The 16157-nt window shown below is 38.7% G+C and overlaps 1 non-coding gene across 1 annotated transcript; it reads right to left on the bottom strand.

The window, feature by feature from the left end:
* Window positions 1–13382: 13382 nt before the first annotated feature.
* On the bottom strand, window positions 13383–13455 carry TRNAK-CUU (transfer RNA lysine (anticodon CUU)). The gene has a single exon. It is a non-coding gene; the product is annotated as a tRNA-Lys (tRNA).
* Between the last annotated feature and the right edge of the window lie 2702 nt (window positions 13456–16157).

The following is a 16157-nucleotide window of genomic DNA, read 5'->3' as shown; positions in this document are numbered from 1 at the left end:
TCCCACTTAAATATGGTATGCAGACTCATCATTTTTTATTAAGGAAAACTGTTTCTGGATATTCCTCTGCTCTTGTTTTGCAAGGAACTTCACTTTTATACATCCTTCAGAGGAAAGAATGTCAAGTAAAATAAGATGAAATGAAAATGGAAGGTGTGAAATTTTCATTTTGAGATTGCATAAGAAATCAAATTCCTCTCACGTGCTATAGAATACCTAAACACTTTTGATTAAACCACTTTAGTTGTTATAATGACACCAAATTTGAAAGCCATCTGTGACTTTTCTGTTCTTACTCTGCAACAACCATGGCAATTACAAGTTAAAAAGTAAAATGTATGCAAATTTTAGAATGGAGAATGCGGGCATCGATCCCGCTACCTCTCGCATGCTAAGCGAGCGCTCTACCATTTGAGCTAATTCCCCTGTGTGCTCACTCAGCATCACATTTCAAAAGTAACGTTACTGCTGTCCACACTTTATTTTAAGTCTAATTGCCCATAACATGAGTGTTCAGTTCACTCCTAACTGATGCCTTAACTACACCTAGGGGATGTTTTACACTTCAGGTTGGCATGTTTAGTACTTGAATAGGAGTGATATCACTGTATGTTAACCTAGACTCAGGCCCTACCTAATCTTGGAGATACATTTCTCATGAATGAGTAACCAAGGGAGATACAATTTTTAGGAGTTAGTGCATGTCTAATGCAAGATTAATCACCATATTATGAGAGCCAATGCAATCATCCAGCAAAAAATACTCGTTTTCGCCCAACGTGGGGCTCGAACCCACGACCCTGAGATTAAGAGTCTCATGCTCTACCGACTGAGCTAGCCGGGCTCCCACTTAAATATGGTATGCAGACTCATCATTTTTTATTAAGGAAAACTGTTTCTGGATATTCCTCTGCTCTTGTTTTGCAAGGAACTTCACTTTTATACATCCTTCAGAGGAAAGAATGTCAAGTAAAATAAGACGAAATGAAAACGGAAGGTGTGAAATTTTCATTTTGAGATTGCATAAGAAATCAAATTCCTCTCACGTGCTATAGAATACCTAAACACTTTTGATTAAACCACTTTAGTTGTTATAATGACACCAAATTTGAAAGCCATCTGTGACTTTTCTGTTCTTACTCTGCAACAACCATGGCAATTACAAGTTAAAAAGTAAAATGTATGCAAATTTTGGAATGGAGAATGCGGGCATCGATCCCGCTACCTCTCGCATGCTAAGCGAGCGCTCTACCATTTCAGCTAATTCCCCTGTGTGCTCACTCAGCATCACATTTCAAAAGTAACGTTACTGCTGTCCACACTTTATTTTAAGTCTAATTGCCCATAACATGAGTGTTCAGTTCACTCCTAACTGATGCCTTAACTACACCTAGGGGATGTTTTACACTTCAGGTTGGCATGTTTAGTACTTGAATAGGAGTGATATCACTGTATGTTAACCTAGACTCAGGCCCTACCTAATCTTGGAGATACATTTCTCATGAATGAGTAACCAAGGGAGATACAATTTTTAGGAGTTAGTGCATGTCTAATGCAAGATTAATCACCATATTATGAGAGCCAACCCACGACCTTGATATTAAGAGTCTCATGCTCTACCGACTGAGCTAGCCGGGCTCCCACTTAAATATGGTATGCAGACTCATCATTTTTTTATTAAGGAAAACCGTTTCTGGATATTCCTCTGCTCTTGTTTTGCAAGGAACTTCACTTTTATACATCCTTCAGAGGAAAGAATATCAAGTAAAATAAGATGAAATGAAAATGGAAGGTGTGAAATTTTCATTTAGAGATTGCATAAGAAATCAAATTCCTCTCACGTGCTATAGAATACCTAAACACTTTTGATTAAACCACTTTAGTTGTTATAATGACACCAAATTTGAAAGCCATCTGTGACTTTTCTGTTCTTACTTTGCAACAACCATGGCAATTACAAGTTAAAAAGTAAAATGTATGCAAATTTTAGAATGGAGAATGCGGGCATCGATCCCGCTACCTCTCGCATGCTAAGCGAGCGCTCTACCATTTGAGCTAATTCCCCTGTGTGCTCACTCAGCATCACATTTCAAAAGTAACGTTACTGCTGTCCACACTTTATTTTAAGTCTAATTGCCCATAACATGAGTGTTCAGTTCACTCCTAACTGATGCCTTAACTACACCTAGGGGATGTTTTACACTTCAGGTTGGCATGTTTAGTACTTGAATAGGAGTGATATCACTGTATGTTAACCTAGACTCAGGCCCTACCTAATCTTGGAGATACATTTCTCATGAATGAGTAACCAAGGGAGATACAATTTTTAGGAGTTAGTGCATGTCTAATGCAAGATTAATCACCATATTATGAGAGCCAATGCAATCATCCAGCAAAAAATACTCGTTTTCGCCCAACGTGGGGCTCGAACCCACGACCCTGAGATTAAGAGTCTCATGCTCTACCGACTGAGCTAGCCGGGCTCCCACTTAAATATGGTATGCAGACTCATCATTTTTTATTAAGGAAAACTGTTTCTGGACATTCCTCTGCTCTTGTTTTGCAAGGAACTTCACTTTTATACATCCTTCAGAGGAAAGAATGTCAAGTAAAATAAGACGAAATGAAAATGGAAGGTGTGAAATTTTCATTTTGAGATTGCATAAGAAATCAAATTCCTCTCACGTGCTATAGAATACCTAAACACTTTTGATTAAACCACTTTAGTTGTTATAATGACACCAAATTTGAAAGCCATCTGTGACTTTTCTGTTCTTACTCTTCAACAACCATGGCAATTACAAGTTAAAAAGTAAAATGTATGCAAATTTTAGAATGGAGAATGCGGGCATCGATCCCGCTACCTCTCGCATGCTAAGCGAGCACTCTACCATTTGAGCTAATTACCCTGTGTGCTCACTCAGCATCACATTTCAAAAGTAACGTTACTGCTGTCCACACTTTATTTTAAGTCTAATTGCCCATAACATGAGTGTTCAGTTCACTCCTAACTGATGCCTTAACTACACCTAGGGGATGTTTTACACTTCAGGTTGGCATGTTTAGTACTTGAATAGGAGTGATATCACTGCATGTTAACCTAGACTCAGGCCCTACCTAATCTTGGAGATACCTTTCTCATGAATGAGTAACCAAGGGAGATACAATTTTTAGGAGTTAGTGCATGTCTAATGCAAGATTAATCACCATATTATGAGAGCCAATGCTATCATCCAGCAAAAAATACTCGTTTTCGCCCAACGTGGGGCTCGAACCCACGACCCTGAGATTAAGAGTCTCATGCTCTACCGACTGAGCTAGCCGGGCTCCCACTTAAATATGGTATGCAGACTCATCATTTTTTATTAAGGAAAACCGTTTCTGGATATTCCTCTGCTCTTGTTTTGCAAGGAACTTCACTTTTATACATCCTTCAGAGGAAAGAATGTCAAGTAAAATAAGACGAAATGAAAATGGAAGGTGTGAAATTTTCATTTTGAGATTGCATAAGAAATCAAATTCCTCTCACGTGCTATAGAATACCTAAACACTTTTGATTAAACCACTTTAGTTGTTATAATGACACCAAATTTGAAAGCCATCTGTGACTTTTCTGTTCTTACTCTGCAACAACCATGGCAATTACAAGTTAAAAAGTAAAATGTATGCAAATTTTGGAATGGAGAATGCGGGCATCGATCCCGCTACCTCTCACATGCTAAGCGAGCGCTCTACCATTTGAGCTAATTCCCCTGTGTGCTCACTCAGCATCACATTTCAAAAGTAACGTTACTGCTGTCCACACTTTATTTTAAGTCTAATTGCCCATAACATGAGTGTTCAGTTCACTCCTAACTGATGCATTAACTACACCTAGGGGATGTTTTACATTTCAGGTTGGCATGTTTAGTACTTGAATAGGAGTGATATCACTGCATGTTAACCTAGACTCAGGCCCTACCTAATCTTGGAGATACATTTCTCATGAATGAGTAACCAAGGGAGATACAATTTTTAGGAGTTAGTGCATGTCTAATGCAAGATTAATCACCATATTATGAGAGCCAATGCTATCATCCAGCAAAAAATACTCGTTTTCGCCCAACGTGGGGCTCGAACCCACGACCCTGAGATTAAGAGTCTCATGCTCTACCGACTGAGCTAGCCGGGCTCCCACTTAAATATGGTATGCAGACTCATCATTTTTTATTAAGGAAAACTGTTTCTGGATATTCCTCTGCTCTTGTTTTGCAAGGAACTTCACTTTTATACATCCTTCAGAGGAAAGAATGTCAAGTAAAATAAGACGAAATGAAAATGGAAGGTGTGAAATTTTCATTTTGAGATTGCATAAGAAATCAAATTCCTCTCACGTGCTATAGAATACCTAAACACTTTTGATTAAACCACTTTAGTTGTTATAATGACACCAAATTTGAAAGCCATCTGTGACTTTTCTGTTCTTACTCTGCAACAACCATGGCAATTACAAGTTAAAAAGTAAAATGTATGCAAATTTTAAAATGGAGAATGCGGGCATCGATCCCGCTACCTCTCACATGCTAAGCGAGCGCTCTACCATTTGAGCTAATTCCCCTGTGTGCTCACTCAGCATCACATTTCAAAAGTAACGTTACTGCTGTCCACACTTTATTTTAAGTCTAATTGCCCATAACATGAGTGTTCAGTTCACTCCTAACTGATGCATTAACTACACCTAGGGGATGTTTTACATTTCAGGTTGGCATGTTTAGTACTTGAATAGGAGTGATATCACTGCATGTTAACCTAGACTCAGGCCCTACCTAATCTTGGAGATACATTTCTCATGAATGAGTAACCAAGGGAGATACAATTTTTAGGAGTTAGTGCATGTCTAATGCAAGATTAATCACCATATTATGAGAGCCAATGCTATCATCCAGCAAAAAATACTCGTTTTCGCCCAACGTGGGGCTCGAACCCACGACCCTGAGATTAAGAGTCTCATGCTCTACCGACTGAGCTAGCCGGGCTCCCACTTAAATATGGTATGCAGACTCATCATTTTTTATTAAGGAAAACTGTTTCTGGATATTCCTCTGCTCTTGTTTTGCAAGGAACTTCACTTTTATACATCCTTCAGAGGAAAGAATGTCAAGTAAAATAAGACGAAATGAAAATGGAAGGTGTGAAATTTTCATTTTGAGATTGCATAAGAAATCAAATTCCTCTCACGTGCTATAGAATACCTAAACACTTTTGATTAAACCACTTTAGTTGTTATAATGACACCAAATTTGAAAGCCATCTGTGACTTTTCTGTTCTTACTCTGCAACAACCATGGCAATTACAAGTTAAAAAGTAAAATGTATGCAAATTTTAAAATGGAGAATGCGGGCATCGATCCCGCTACCTCTCGCATGCTAAGCGAGCGCTCTACCATTTGAGCTAATTCCCCTGTGTGCTCACTCAGCATCACATTTCAAAAGTAACGTTACTGCTGTCCACACTTTATTTTATGTCTAATTGCCCATAACATGAGTGTTCAGTTCACTCCTAACTGATGCCTTAACTACACCTAGGGGATGTTTTACACTTCAGGTTGGCATGTTTAGTACTTGAATAGGAGTGATATCACTGTATGTTAACCTAGACTCAGGCCCTACCTAATCTTGGAGATACATTTCTCATGAATGAGTAACCAAGGGAGATACAATTTTTAGGAGTTAGTGCATGTCTAATGCAAGATTAATCACCATATTATGAGAGCCAATGCAATCATCCAGCAAAAAATACTCGTTTTCGCCAAACGTGGGGCTCGAACCCACGACCCTGATATTAAGAGTCTCATGCTCTACCGACTGAGCTAGCCGGGCTCCCACTTAAATATGGTATGCAGACTCATCATTTTTTATTAAGGAAAACTGTTTCTGGATATTCCTCTGCTCTTGTTTTGCAAGGAACTTCACTTTTATACATCCTTCAGAGGAAAGAATGTCAAGTAAAATAAGACGAAATGAAAATGGAAGGTGTGAAATTTTCATTTTGAGATTGCATAAGAAATCAAATTCCTCTCACGTGCTATAGAATACCTAAACACTTTTGATTAAACCACTTTAGTTGTTATAATGACACCAAATTTGAAAGCCATCTGTGACTTTTCTGTTCTTACTCTGCAACAACCATGGCAATTACAAGTTAAAAAGTAAAATGTATGCAAATTTTAAAATGGAGAATGCGGGCATCGATCCCGCTACCTCTCACATGCTAAGCGAGCGCTCTACCATTTGAGCTAATTCCCCTGTGTGCTCACTCAGCATCACATTTCAAAAGTAACGTTACTGCTGTCCACACTTTATTTTAAGTCTAATTGCCCATAACATGAGTGTTCAGTTCACTCCTAACTGATGCATTAACTACACCTAGGGGATGTTTTACATTTCAGGTTGGCATGTTTAGTACTTGAATAGGAGTGATATCACTGCATGTTAACCTAGACTCAGGCCCTACCTAATCTTGGAGATACATTTCTCATGAATGAGTAACCAAGGGAGATACAATTTTTAGGAGTTAGTGCATGTCTAATGCAAGATTAATCACCATATTATGAGAGCCAATGCTATCATCCAGCAAAAAATACTCGTTTTCGCCCAACGTGGGGCTCGAACCCACGACCCTGAGATTAAGAGTCTCATGCTCTACCGACTGAGCTAGCCGGGCTCCCACTTAAATATGGTATGCAGACTCATCATTTTTTATTAAGGAAAACTGTTTCTGGATATTCCTCTGCTCTTGTTTTGCAAGGAACTTCACTTTTATACATCCTTCAGAGGAAAGAATGTCAAGTAAAATAAGACGAAATGAAAATGGAAGGTGTGAAATTTTCATTTTGAGATTGCATAAGAAATCAAATTCCTCTCACGTGCTATAGAATACCTAAACACTTTTGATTAAACCACTTTAGTTGTTATAATGACACCAAATTTGAAAGCCATCTGTGACTTTTCTGTTCTTACTCTGCAACAACCATGGCAATTACAAGTTAAAAAGTAAAATGTATGCAAATTTTAAAATGGAGAATGCGGGCATCGATCCCGCTACCTCTCGCATGCTAAGCGAGCGCTCTACCATTTGAGCTAATTCCCCTGTGTACTCACTCAGCATCACATTTCAAAAGTAACGTTACTGCTGTCCACACTTTATTTTAAGTCTAATTGCCCATAACATGAGTGTTCAGTTCACTCCTAACTGATGCCTTAACTACACCTAGGGGATGTTTTACACTTCAGGTTGGCATGTTTAGTACATGAATAGGAGTGATATCACTGTATGTTAACCTAGACTCAGGCCCTACCTAATCTTGGAGATACATTTCTCATGAATGAGTAACCAAGGGAGATACAATTTTTAGGAGTTAGTGCATGTCTAATGCAAGATTAATCACCATATTATGAGAGCCAATGCAATCATCCAGCAAAAAATACTCGTTTTCGCCAAACGTGGGGCTCGAACCCACGACCCTGATATTAAGAGTCTCATGCTCTACCGACTGAGCTAGCCGGGCTCCCACTTAAATATGGTATGCAGACTCATCATTTTTTATTAAGGAAAACCGTTTCTGGATATTCCTCTGCTCTTGTTTTGCAAGGAACTTCACTTTTATACATCCTTCAGAGGAAAGAATGTCAAGTAAAATAAGACGAAATGAAAATGGAAGGTGTGAAATTTTCATTTTGAGATTGCATAAGAAATCAAATTCCTCTCACGTGCTATAGAATACCTAAACACTTTTGATTAAACCACTTTAGTTGTTATAATGACACCAAATTTGAAAGCCATCTGTGACTTTTCTGTTCTTACTCTGCAACAACCATGGCAATTACAAGTTAAAAAGTAAAATGTATGCAAATTTTAAAATGGAGAATGCGGGCATCGATCCCGCTACCTCTCGCATGCTAAGCGAGCGCTCTACCATTTGAGCTAATTCCCCTGTGTGCTCACTCAGCATCACATTTCAAAAGTAACGTTACTGCTGTCCACACTTTATTTTAAGTCTAATTGCCCATAACATGAGTGTTCAGTTCACTCCTAACTGATGCATTAACTACACCTAGGGGATGTTTTACATTTCAGGTTGGCATGTTTAGTACTTGAATAGGAGTGATATCACTGCATGTTAACCTAGACTCAGGCCCTACCTAATCTTGGAGATACATTTCTCATGAATGAGTAACCAAGGGAGATTCAATTTTTAGGAGTTAGTGCATGTCTAATGCAAGATTAATCACCATATTATGAGAGCCAATGCTATCATCCAGCAAAAAATACTGGTTTTCGCCCAACGTGGGGCTCGAACCCACGACCCTGAGATTAAGAGTCTCATGCTCTACCGACTGAGCTAGCCGGGCTCCCACTTAAATATGGTATGCAGACTCATCATTTTTTATTAAGGAAAACTGTTTCTGGATATTCCTCTGCTCTTGTTTTGCAAGGAACTTCACTTTTATACATCCTTCAGAGGAAAGAATGTCAAGTAAAATAAGACGAAATGAAAATGGAAGGTGTGAAATTTTCATTTTGAGATTGCATAAGAAATCAAATTCCTCTCACGTGCTATAGAATACCTAAACACTTTTGATTAAACCACTTTAGTTGTTATAATGACACCAAATTTGAAAGCCATCTGTGACTTTTCTGTTCTTACTCTGCAACAACCATGGCAATTACAAGTTAAAAAGTAAAATGTATGCAAATTTTAAAATGGAGAATGCGGGCATCGATCCCGCTACCTCTCACATGCTAAGCGAGCGCTCTACCATTTGAGCTAATTCCCCTGTGTGCTCACTCAGCATCACATTTCAAAAGTAACGTTACTGCTGTCCACACTTTATTTTAAGTCTAATTGCCCATAACATGAGTGTTCAGTTCACTCCTAACTGATGCATTAACTACACCTAGGGGATGTTTTACATTTCAGGTTGGCATGTTTAGTACTTGAATAGGAGTGATATCACTGCATGTTAACCTAGACTCAGGCCCTACCTAATCTTGGAGATACATTTCTCATGAATGAGTAACCAAGGGAGATACAATTTTTAGGAGTTAGTGCATGTCTAATGCAAGATTAATCACCATATTATGAGAGCCAATGCTATCATCCAGCAAAAAATACTCGTTTTCGCCCAACGTGGGGCTCGAACCCACGACCCTGAGATTAAGAGTCTCATGCTCTACCGACTGAGCTAGCCGGGCTCCCACTTAAATATGGTATGCAGACTCATCATTTTTTATTAAGGAAAACTGTTTCTGGATATTCCTCTGCTCTTGTTTTGCAAGGAACTTCACTTTTATACATCCTTCAGAGGAAAGAATGTCAAGTAAAATAAGACGAAATGAAAATGGAAGGTGTGAAATTTTCATTTTGAGATTGCATAAGAAATCAAATTCCTCTCACGTGCTATAGAATACCTAAACACTTTTGATTAAACCACTTTAGTTGTTATAATGACACCAAATTTGAAAGCCATCTGTGACTTTTCTGTTCTTACTCTGCAACAACCATGGCAATTACAAGTTAAAAAGTAAAATGTATGCAAATTTTAAAATGGAGAATGCGGGCATCGATCCCGCTACCTCTCGCATGCTAAGCGAGCGCTCTACCATTTGAGCTAATTCCCCTGTGTACTCACTCAGCATCACATTTCAAAAGTAACGTTACTGCTGTCCACACTTTATTTTAAGTCTAATTGCCCATAACATGAGTGTTCAGTTCACTCCTAACTGATGCCTTAACTACACCTAGGGGATGTTTTACACTTCAGGTTGGCATGTTTAGTACATGAATAGGAGTGATATCACTGTATGTTAACCTAGACTCAGGCCCTACCTAATCTTGGAGATACATTTCTCATGAATGAGTAACCAAGGGAGATACAATTTTTAGGAGTTAGTGCATGTCTAATGCAAGATTAATCACCATATTATGAGAGCCAATGCAATCATCCAGCAAAAAATACTCGTTTTCGCCAAACGTGGGGCTCGAACCCACGACCCTGATATTAAGAGTCTCATGCTCTACCGACTGAGCTAGGCGGGCTCCCACTTAAATATGGTATGCAGACTCATCATTTTTTATTAAGGAAAACCGTTTCTGGATATTCCTCTGCTCTTGTTTTGCAAGGAACTTCACTTTTATACATCCTTCAGAGGAAAGAATGTCAAGTAAAATAAGACGAAATGAAAATGGAAGGTGTGAAATTTTCATTTTGAGATTGCAAAAGAAATCAAATTCCTCTCACGTGCTATAGAATACCTAAACACTTTTGATTAAACCACTTTAGTTGTTATAATGACACCAAATTTGAAAGCCATCTGTGACTTTTCTGTTCTTACTCTGCAACAACCATGGCAATTACAAGTTAAAAAGTAAAATGTATGCAAATTTTAAAATGGAGAATGCGGGCATCGATCCAGCTACCTCTCGCATGCTAAGCGAGCGCTCTACCATTTGAGCTAATTCCCCTGTGTGCTCACTTAGCATCACATTTCAAAAGTAACGTTACTGCTGTCCACACTTTATTTTAAGTCTAATTGCCCATAACATGAGTGTTCAGTTCACTCCTAACTGATGCCTTAACTACACCTAGGGGATGTTTTACACTTCAGGTTGGCATGTTTAGTACTTGAATAGGAGTGATATCACTGTATGTTAACCTAGACTCAGGCCCTACCTAATCTAGGAGATACATTTCTCATGAATGAGTAACCAAGGGAGATACAATTTTTAGGAGTTAGTGCATGTCTAATGCAAGATTAATCACCATATTATGAGAGCCAATGCAATCATCCAGCAAAAAATACTCGTTTTCGCCCAAAGTGGGGCTCGAACCCACGACCCTGATATAAAGAGTCTCATGCTCTACCGACTGAGCTAGCCGGGCTCCCACTTAAATATGGTATGCAGACTCATCATTTTTTATTAAGGAAAACTGTTTCTGGATATTCCTCTGCTCTTGTTTTGCAAGGAACTTCACTTTTATACATCCTTCAGAGGAAAGAATGTCAAGTAAAATAAGACGAAATGAAAATGGAAGGTGTGAAATTTTCATTTTGAGATTGCATAAGAAATCAAATTCCTCTCACGTGCTATAGAATACCTAAACACTTTTGATTAAACCACTTTAGTTGTTATAATGACACCAAATTTGAAAGCCATCTGTGACTTTTCTGTTCTTACTCTGCAACAACCATGGCAATTACAAGTTAAAAAGTAAAATGTATGCAAATTTTACAATGGAGAATGCGGGCATCGATCCCGCTACCTCTTGCATGCTAAGCGAGCGCTCTACCATTTGAGCTAATTCCCCTGTGTGCTCACTCAGCATCACATTTCAAAAGTAACGTTACTGCTGTCCACACTTTATTTTAAGTCTAATTGCCCATAACATGAGTGTTCAGTTCACTCCTAACTGATGCCTTAACTACACCTAGGGGATGTTTTACACTTCAGGTTGGCATGTTTAGTACTTGAATAGGAGTGATATCACTGCATGTTAACCTAGACTCAGGCCCTACCTAATCTTGGAGATACCTTTCTCATGAATGAGTAACCAAGGGAGATACAATTTTTAGGAGTTAGTGCATGTCTAATGCAAGATTAATCACCATATTATGAGAGCCAATGCTATCATCCAGCAAAAAATACTTGTTTTCGCCCAACGTGGGGCTCGAACCCACGACCCTGAGATTAAGAGTCTCATGCTCTACCGACTGAGCTAGCCGGGCTCCCACTTAAATATGGTATGCAGACTCATCATTTTTTATTAAGGAAAACCGTTTCTGGATATTCCTCTGCTCTTGTTTTGCAAGGAACTTCACTTTTATACATCCTTCAGAGGAAAGAATGTCAAGTAAAATAAGACGAAATGAAAATGGAAGGTGTGAAATTTTCATTTTGAGATTGCATAAGAAATCAAATTCCTCTCACGTGCTATAGAATACCTAAACACTTTTGATTAAACCACTTTAGTTGTTATAATGACACCAAATTTGAAAGCCATCTGTGACTTTTCTGTTCTTACTCTGCAACAACCATGGCAATTACAAGTTAAAAAGTAAAATGTATGCAAATTTTGGAATGGAGAATGCGGGCATCGATCCCGCTACCTCTCGCATGCTAAGCGAGCGCTCTACCATTTCAGCTAATTCCCCTGTGTGCTCACTCAGCATCACATTTCAAAAGTAACGTTACTGCTGTCCACACTTTATTTTAAGTCTAATTGCCCATAACATGAGTGTTCAGTTCACTCCTAACTGATGCATTAACTACACCTAGGGGATGTTTTACACTTCAGGTTGGCATGTTTAGTACTTGAATAGGAGTGATATCACTGCATGTTAACCTAGACTCAGGCCCTACCTAATCTTGGAGATACATTTCTCATGAATGAGTAACCAAGGGAGATACAATTTTTAGGAGTTAGTGCATGTCTAATGCAAGATTAATCACCATATTATGAGAGCCAATGCTATCATCCAGCAAAAAATACTCGTTTTCGCCCAACGTTGGGCTCGAACCCACGACCCTGAGATTAAGAGTCTCATGCTCTACCGACTGAGCTAGCCGGGCTCCCACTTAACTATGGTATGCAGACTCATCATTTTTTATTAAGGAAAACTGTTTCTGGATATTCCTCTGCTCTTGTTTTGCAAGGAACTTCACTTTTATACATCCTTCAGAGGAAAGAATGTCAAGTAAAATAAGACGAAATGAAAATGGAAGGTGTGAAATTTTCATTTTGAGATTGCATAAGAAATCAAATTCCTCTCACGTGCTATAGAATACCTAAACACTTTTGATTAAACCACTTTAGTTGTTATAATGACACCAAATTTGAAAGCCATCTGTGACTTTTCTGTTCTTACTCTGCAACAACCATGGCAATTACAAGTTAAAAAGTAAAATGTATGCAAATTTTAAAATGGAGAATGCGGGCATCGATCCCGCTACCTCTCGCATGCTAAGCGAGCGCTCTACCATTTGAGCTAATTCCCCTGTGTGCTCACTCAGCATCACATTTCAAAAGTAACGTTACTGCTGTCCACACTTTATTTTAAGTCTAATTGCCCATAACATGAGTGTTCAGTTCACTCCTAACTGATGCCTTAACTACACCTAGGGGATGTTTTACACTTCAGGTTGGCATGTTTAGTACTTGAATAGGAGTGATATCACTGCATGTTAACCTAGACTCAGGCCCTACCTAATCTTGGAGATACCTTTCTCATGAATGAGTAACCAAGGGAGATACAATTTTTAGGAGTTAGTGCATGTCTAATGCAAGATTAATCACCATATTATGAGAGCCAATGCTATCATCCAGCAAAAAATACTCGTTTTTGCCCAACGTGGGGCTCGAACCCACGACCCTGAGATTAAGAGTCTCATGCTCTACCGACTGAGCTAGCCGGGCTCCCACTTAAATATGGTATGCAGACTCATCATTTTTTATTAAGGAAAACTGTTTCTGGATATTCCTCTGCTCTTGTTTTGCAAGGAACTTCACTTTTATACATCCTTCAGAGGAAAGAATGTCAAGTAAAATAAGATGAAATGAAAATGGAAGGTGTGAAATTTTCATTTTGAGATTGCATAAGAAATCAAATTCCTCTCACGTGCTATAGAATACCTAAACACTTTTGATTAAACCACTTTAGTTGTTATAATGACACCAAATTTGAAAGCCATCTGTGACTTTTCTGTTCTTACTCTGCAACAACCATGGCAATTACAAGTTAAAAAGTAAAATGTATGCAAATTTTAGAATGGAGAATGCGGGCATCGATCCCGCTACCTCTCGCATGCTAAGCGAGCGCTCTACCATTTGAGCTAATTCCCCTGTGTGCTCACTCAGCATCACATTTCAAAAGTAACGTTACTGCTGTCCACACTTTATTTTAAGTCTAATTGCCCATAACATGAGTGTTCAGTTCACTCCTAACTGATGCCTTAACTACACCTAGGGGATGTTTTACACTTCAGGTTGGCATGTTTAGTACTTGAATAGGAGTGATATCACTGTATGTTAACCTAGACTCAGGCCCTACCTAATCTTGGAGATACATTTCTCATGAATGAGTAACCAAGGGAGATACAATTTTTAGGAGTTAGTGCATGTCTAATGCAAGATTAATCACCATATTATGAGAGCCAATGCAATCATCCAGCAAAAAATACTCGTTTTCGCCCAACGTGGGGCTCGAACCCACGACCCTGAGATTAAGAGTCTCATGCTCTACCGACTGAGCTAGCCGGGCTCCCACTTAAATATGGTATGCAGACTCATCATTTTTTATTAAGGAAAACTGTTTCTGGATATTCCTCTGCTCTTGTTTTGCAAGGAACTTCACTTTTATACATCCTTCAGAGGAAAGAATGTCAAGTAAAATAAGACGAAATGAAAACGGAAGGTGTGAAATTTTCATTTTGAGATTGCATAAGAAATCAAATTCCTCTCACGTGCTATAGAATACCTAAACACTTTTGATTAAACCACTTTAGTTGTTATAATGACACCAAATTTGAAAGCCATCTGTGACTTTTCTGTTCTTACTCTGCAACAACCATGGCAATTACAAGTTAAAAAGTAAAATGTATGCAAATTTTGGAATGGAGAATGCGGGCATCGATCCCGCTACCTCTCGCATGCTAAGCGAGCGCTCTACCATTTCAGCTAATTCCCCTGTGTGCTCACTCAGCATCACATTTCAAAAGTAACGTTACTGCTGTCCACACTTTATTTTAAGTCTAATTGCCCATAACATGAGTGTTCAGTTCACTCCTAACTGATGCCTTAACTACACCTAGGGGATGTTTTACACTTCAGGTTGGCATGTTTAGTACTTGAATAGGAGTGATATCACTGTATGTTAACCTAGACTCAGGCCCTACCTAATCTTGGAGATACATTTCTCATGAATGAGTAACCAAGGGAGATACAATTTTTAGGAGTTAGTGCATGTCTAATGCAAGATTAATCACCATATTATGAGAGCCAACCCACGACCTTGATATTAAGAGTCTCATGCTCTACCGACTGAGCTAGCCGGGCTCCCACTTAAATATGGTATGCAGACTCATCATTTTTTTATTAAGGAAAACCGTTTCTGGATATTCCTCTGCTCTTGTTTTGCAAGGAACTTCACTTTTATACATCCTTCAGAGGAAAGAATATCAAGTAAAATAAGATGAAATGAAAATGGAAGGTGTGAAATTTTCATTTAGAGATTGCATAAGAAATCAAATTCCTCTCACGTGCTATAGAATACCTAAACACTTTTGATTAAACCACTTTAGTTGTTATAATGACACCAAATTTGAAAGCCATCTGTGACTTTTCTGTTCTTACTTTGCAACAACCATGGCAATTACAAGTTAAAAAGTAAAATGTATGCAAATTTTAGAATGGAGAATGCGGGCATCGATCCCGCTACCTCTCGCATGCTAAGCGAGCGCTCTACCATTTGAGCTAATTCCCCTGTGTGCTCACTCAGCATCACATTTCAAAAGTAACGTTACTGCTGTCCACACTTTATTTTAAGTCTAATTGCCCATAACATGAGTGTTCAGTTCACTCCTAACTGATGCCTTAACTACACCTAGGGGATGTTTTACACTTCAGGTTGGCATGTTTAGTACTTGAATAGGAGTGATATCACTGTATGTTAACCTAGACTCAGGCCCTACCTAATCTTGGAGATACATTTCTCATGAATGAGTAACCAAGGGAGATACAATTTTTAGGAGTTAGTGCATGTCTAATGCAAGATTAATCACCATATTATGAGAGCCAATGCAATCATCCAGCAAAAAATACTCGTTTTCGCCCAACGTGGGGCTCGAACCCACGACCCTGAGATTAAGAGTCTCATGCTCTACCGACTGAGCTAGCCGGGCTCCCACTTAAATATGGTATGCAGACTCATCATTTTTTATTAAGGAAAACTGTTTCTGGACATTCCTCTGCTCTTGTTTTGCAAGGAACTTCACTTTTATACATCCTTCAGAGGAAAGAATGTCAAGTAAAATAAGACGAAATGAAAATGGAAGGTGTGAAATTTTCATTTTGAGATTGCATAAGAAATCAAATTCCTCTCACGTGCTATAGAATACCTA

The sequence above is a fragment of the Triturus cristatus genome, chromosome 4_1 (assembly GCF_964204655.1).
Source record: "Triturus cristatus chromosome 4_1, aTriCri1.1, whole genome shotgun sequence".
In the NCBI taxonomy this organism is placed as follows: Eukaryota; Metazoa; Chordata; class Amphibia; order Caudata; family Salamandridae; genus Triturus; species Triturus cristatus.
Note: the sequence above shows the minus strand (reverse complement) of the source record. Positions and strands in the feature narration are given on the sequence as shown.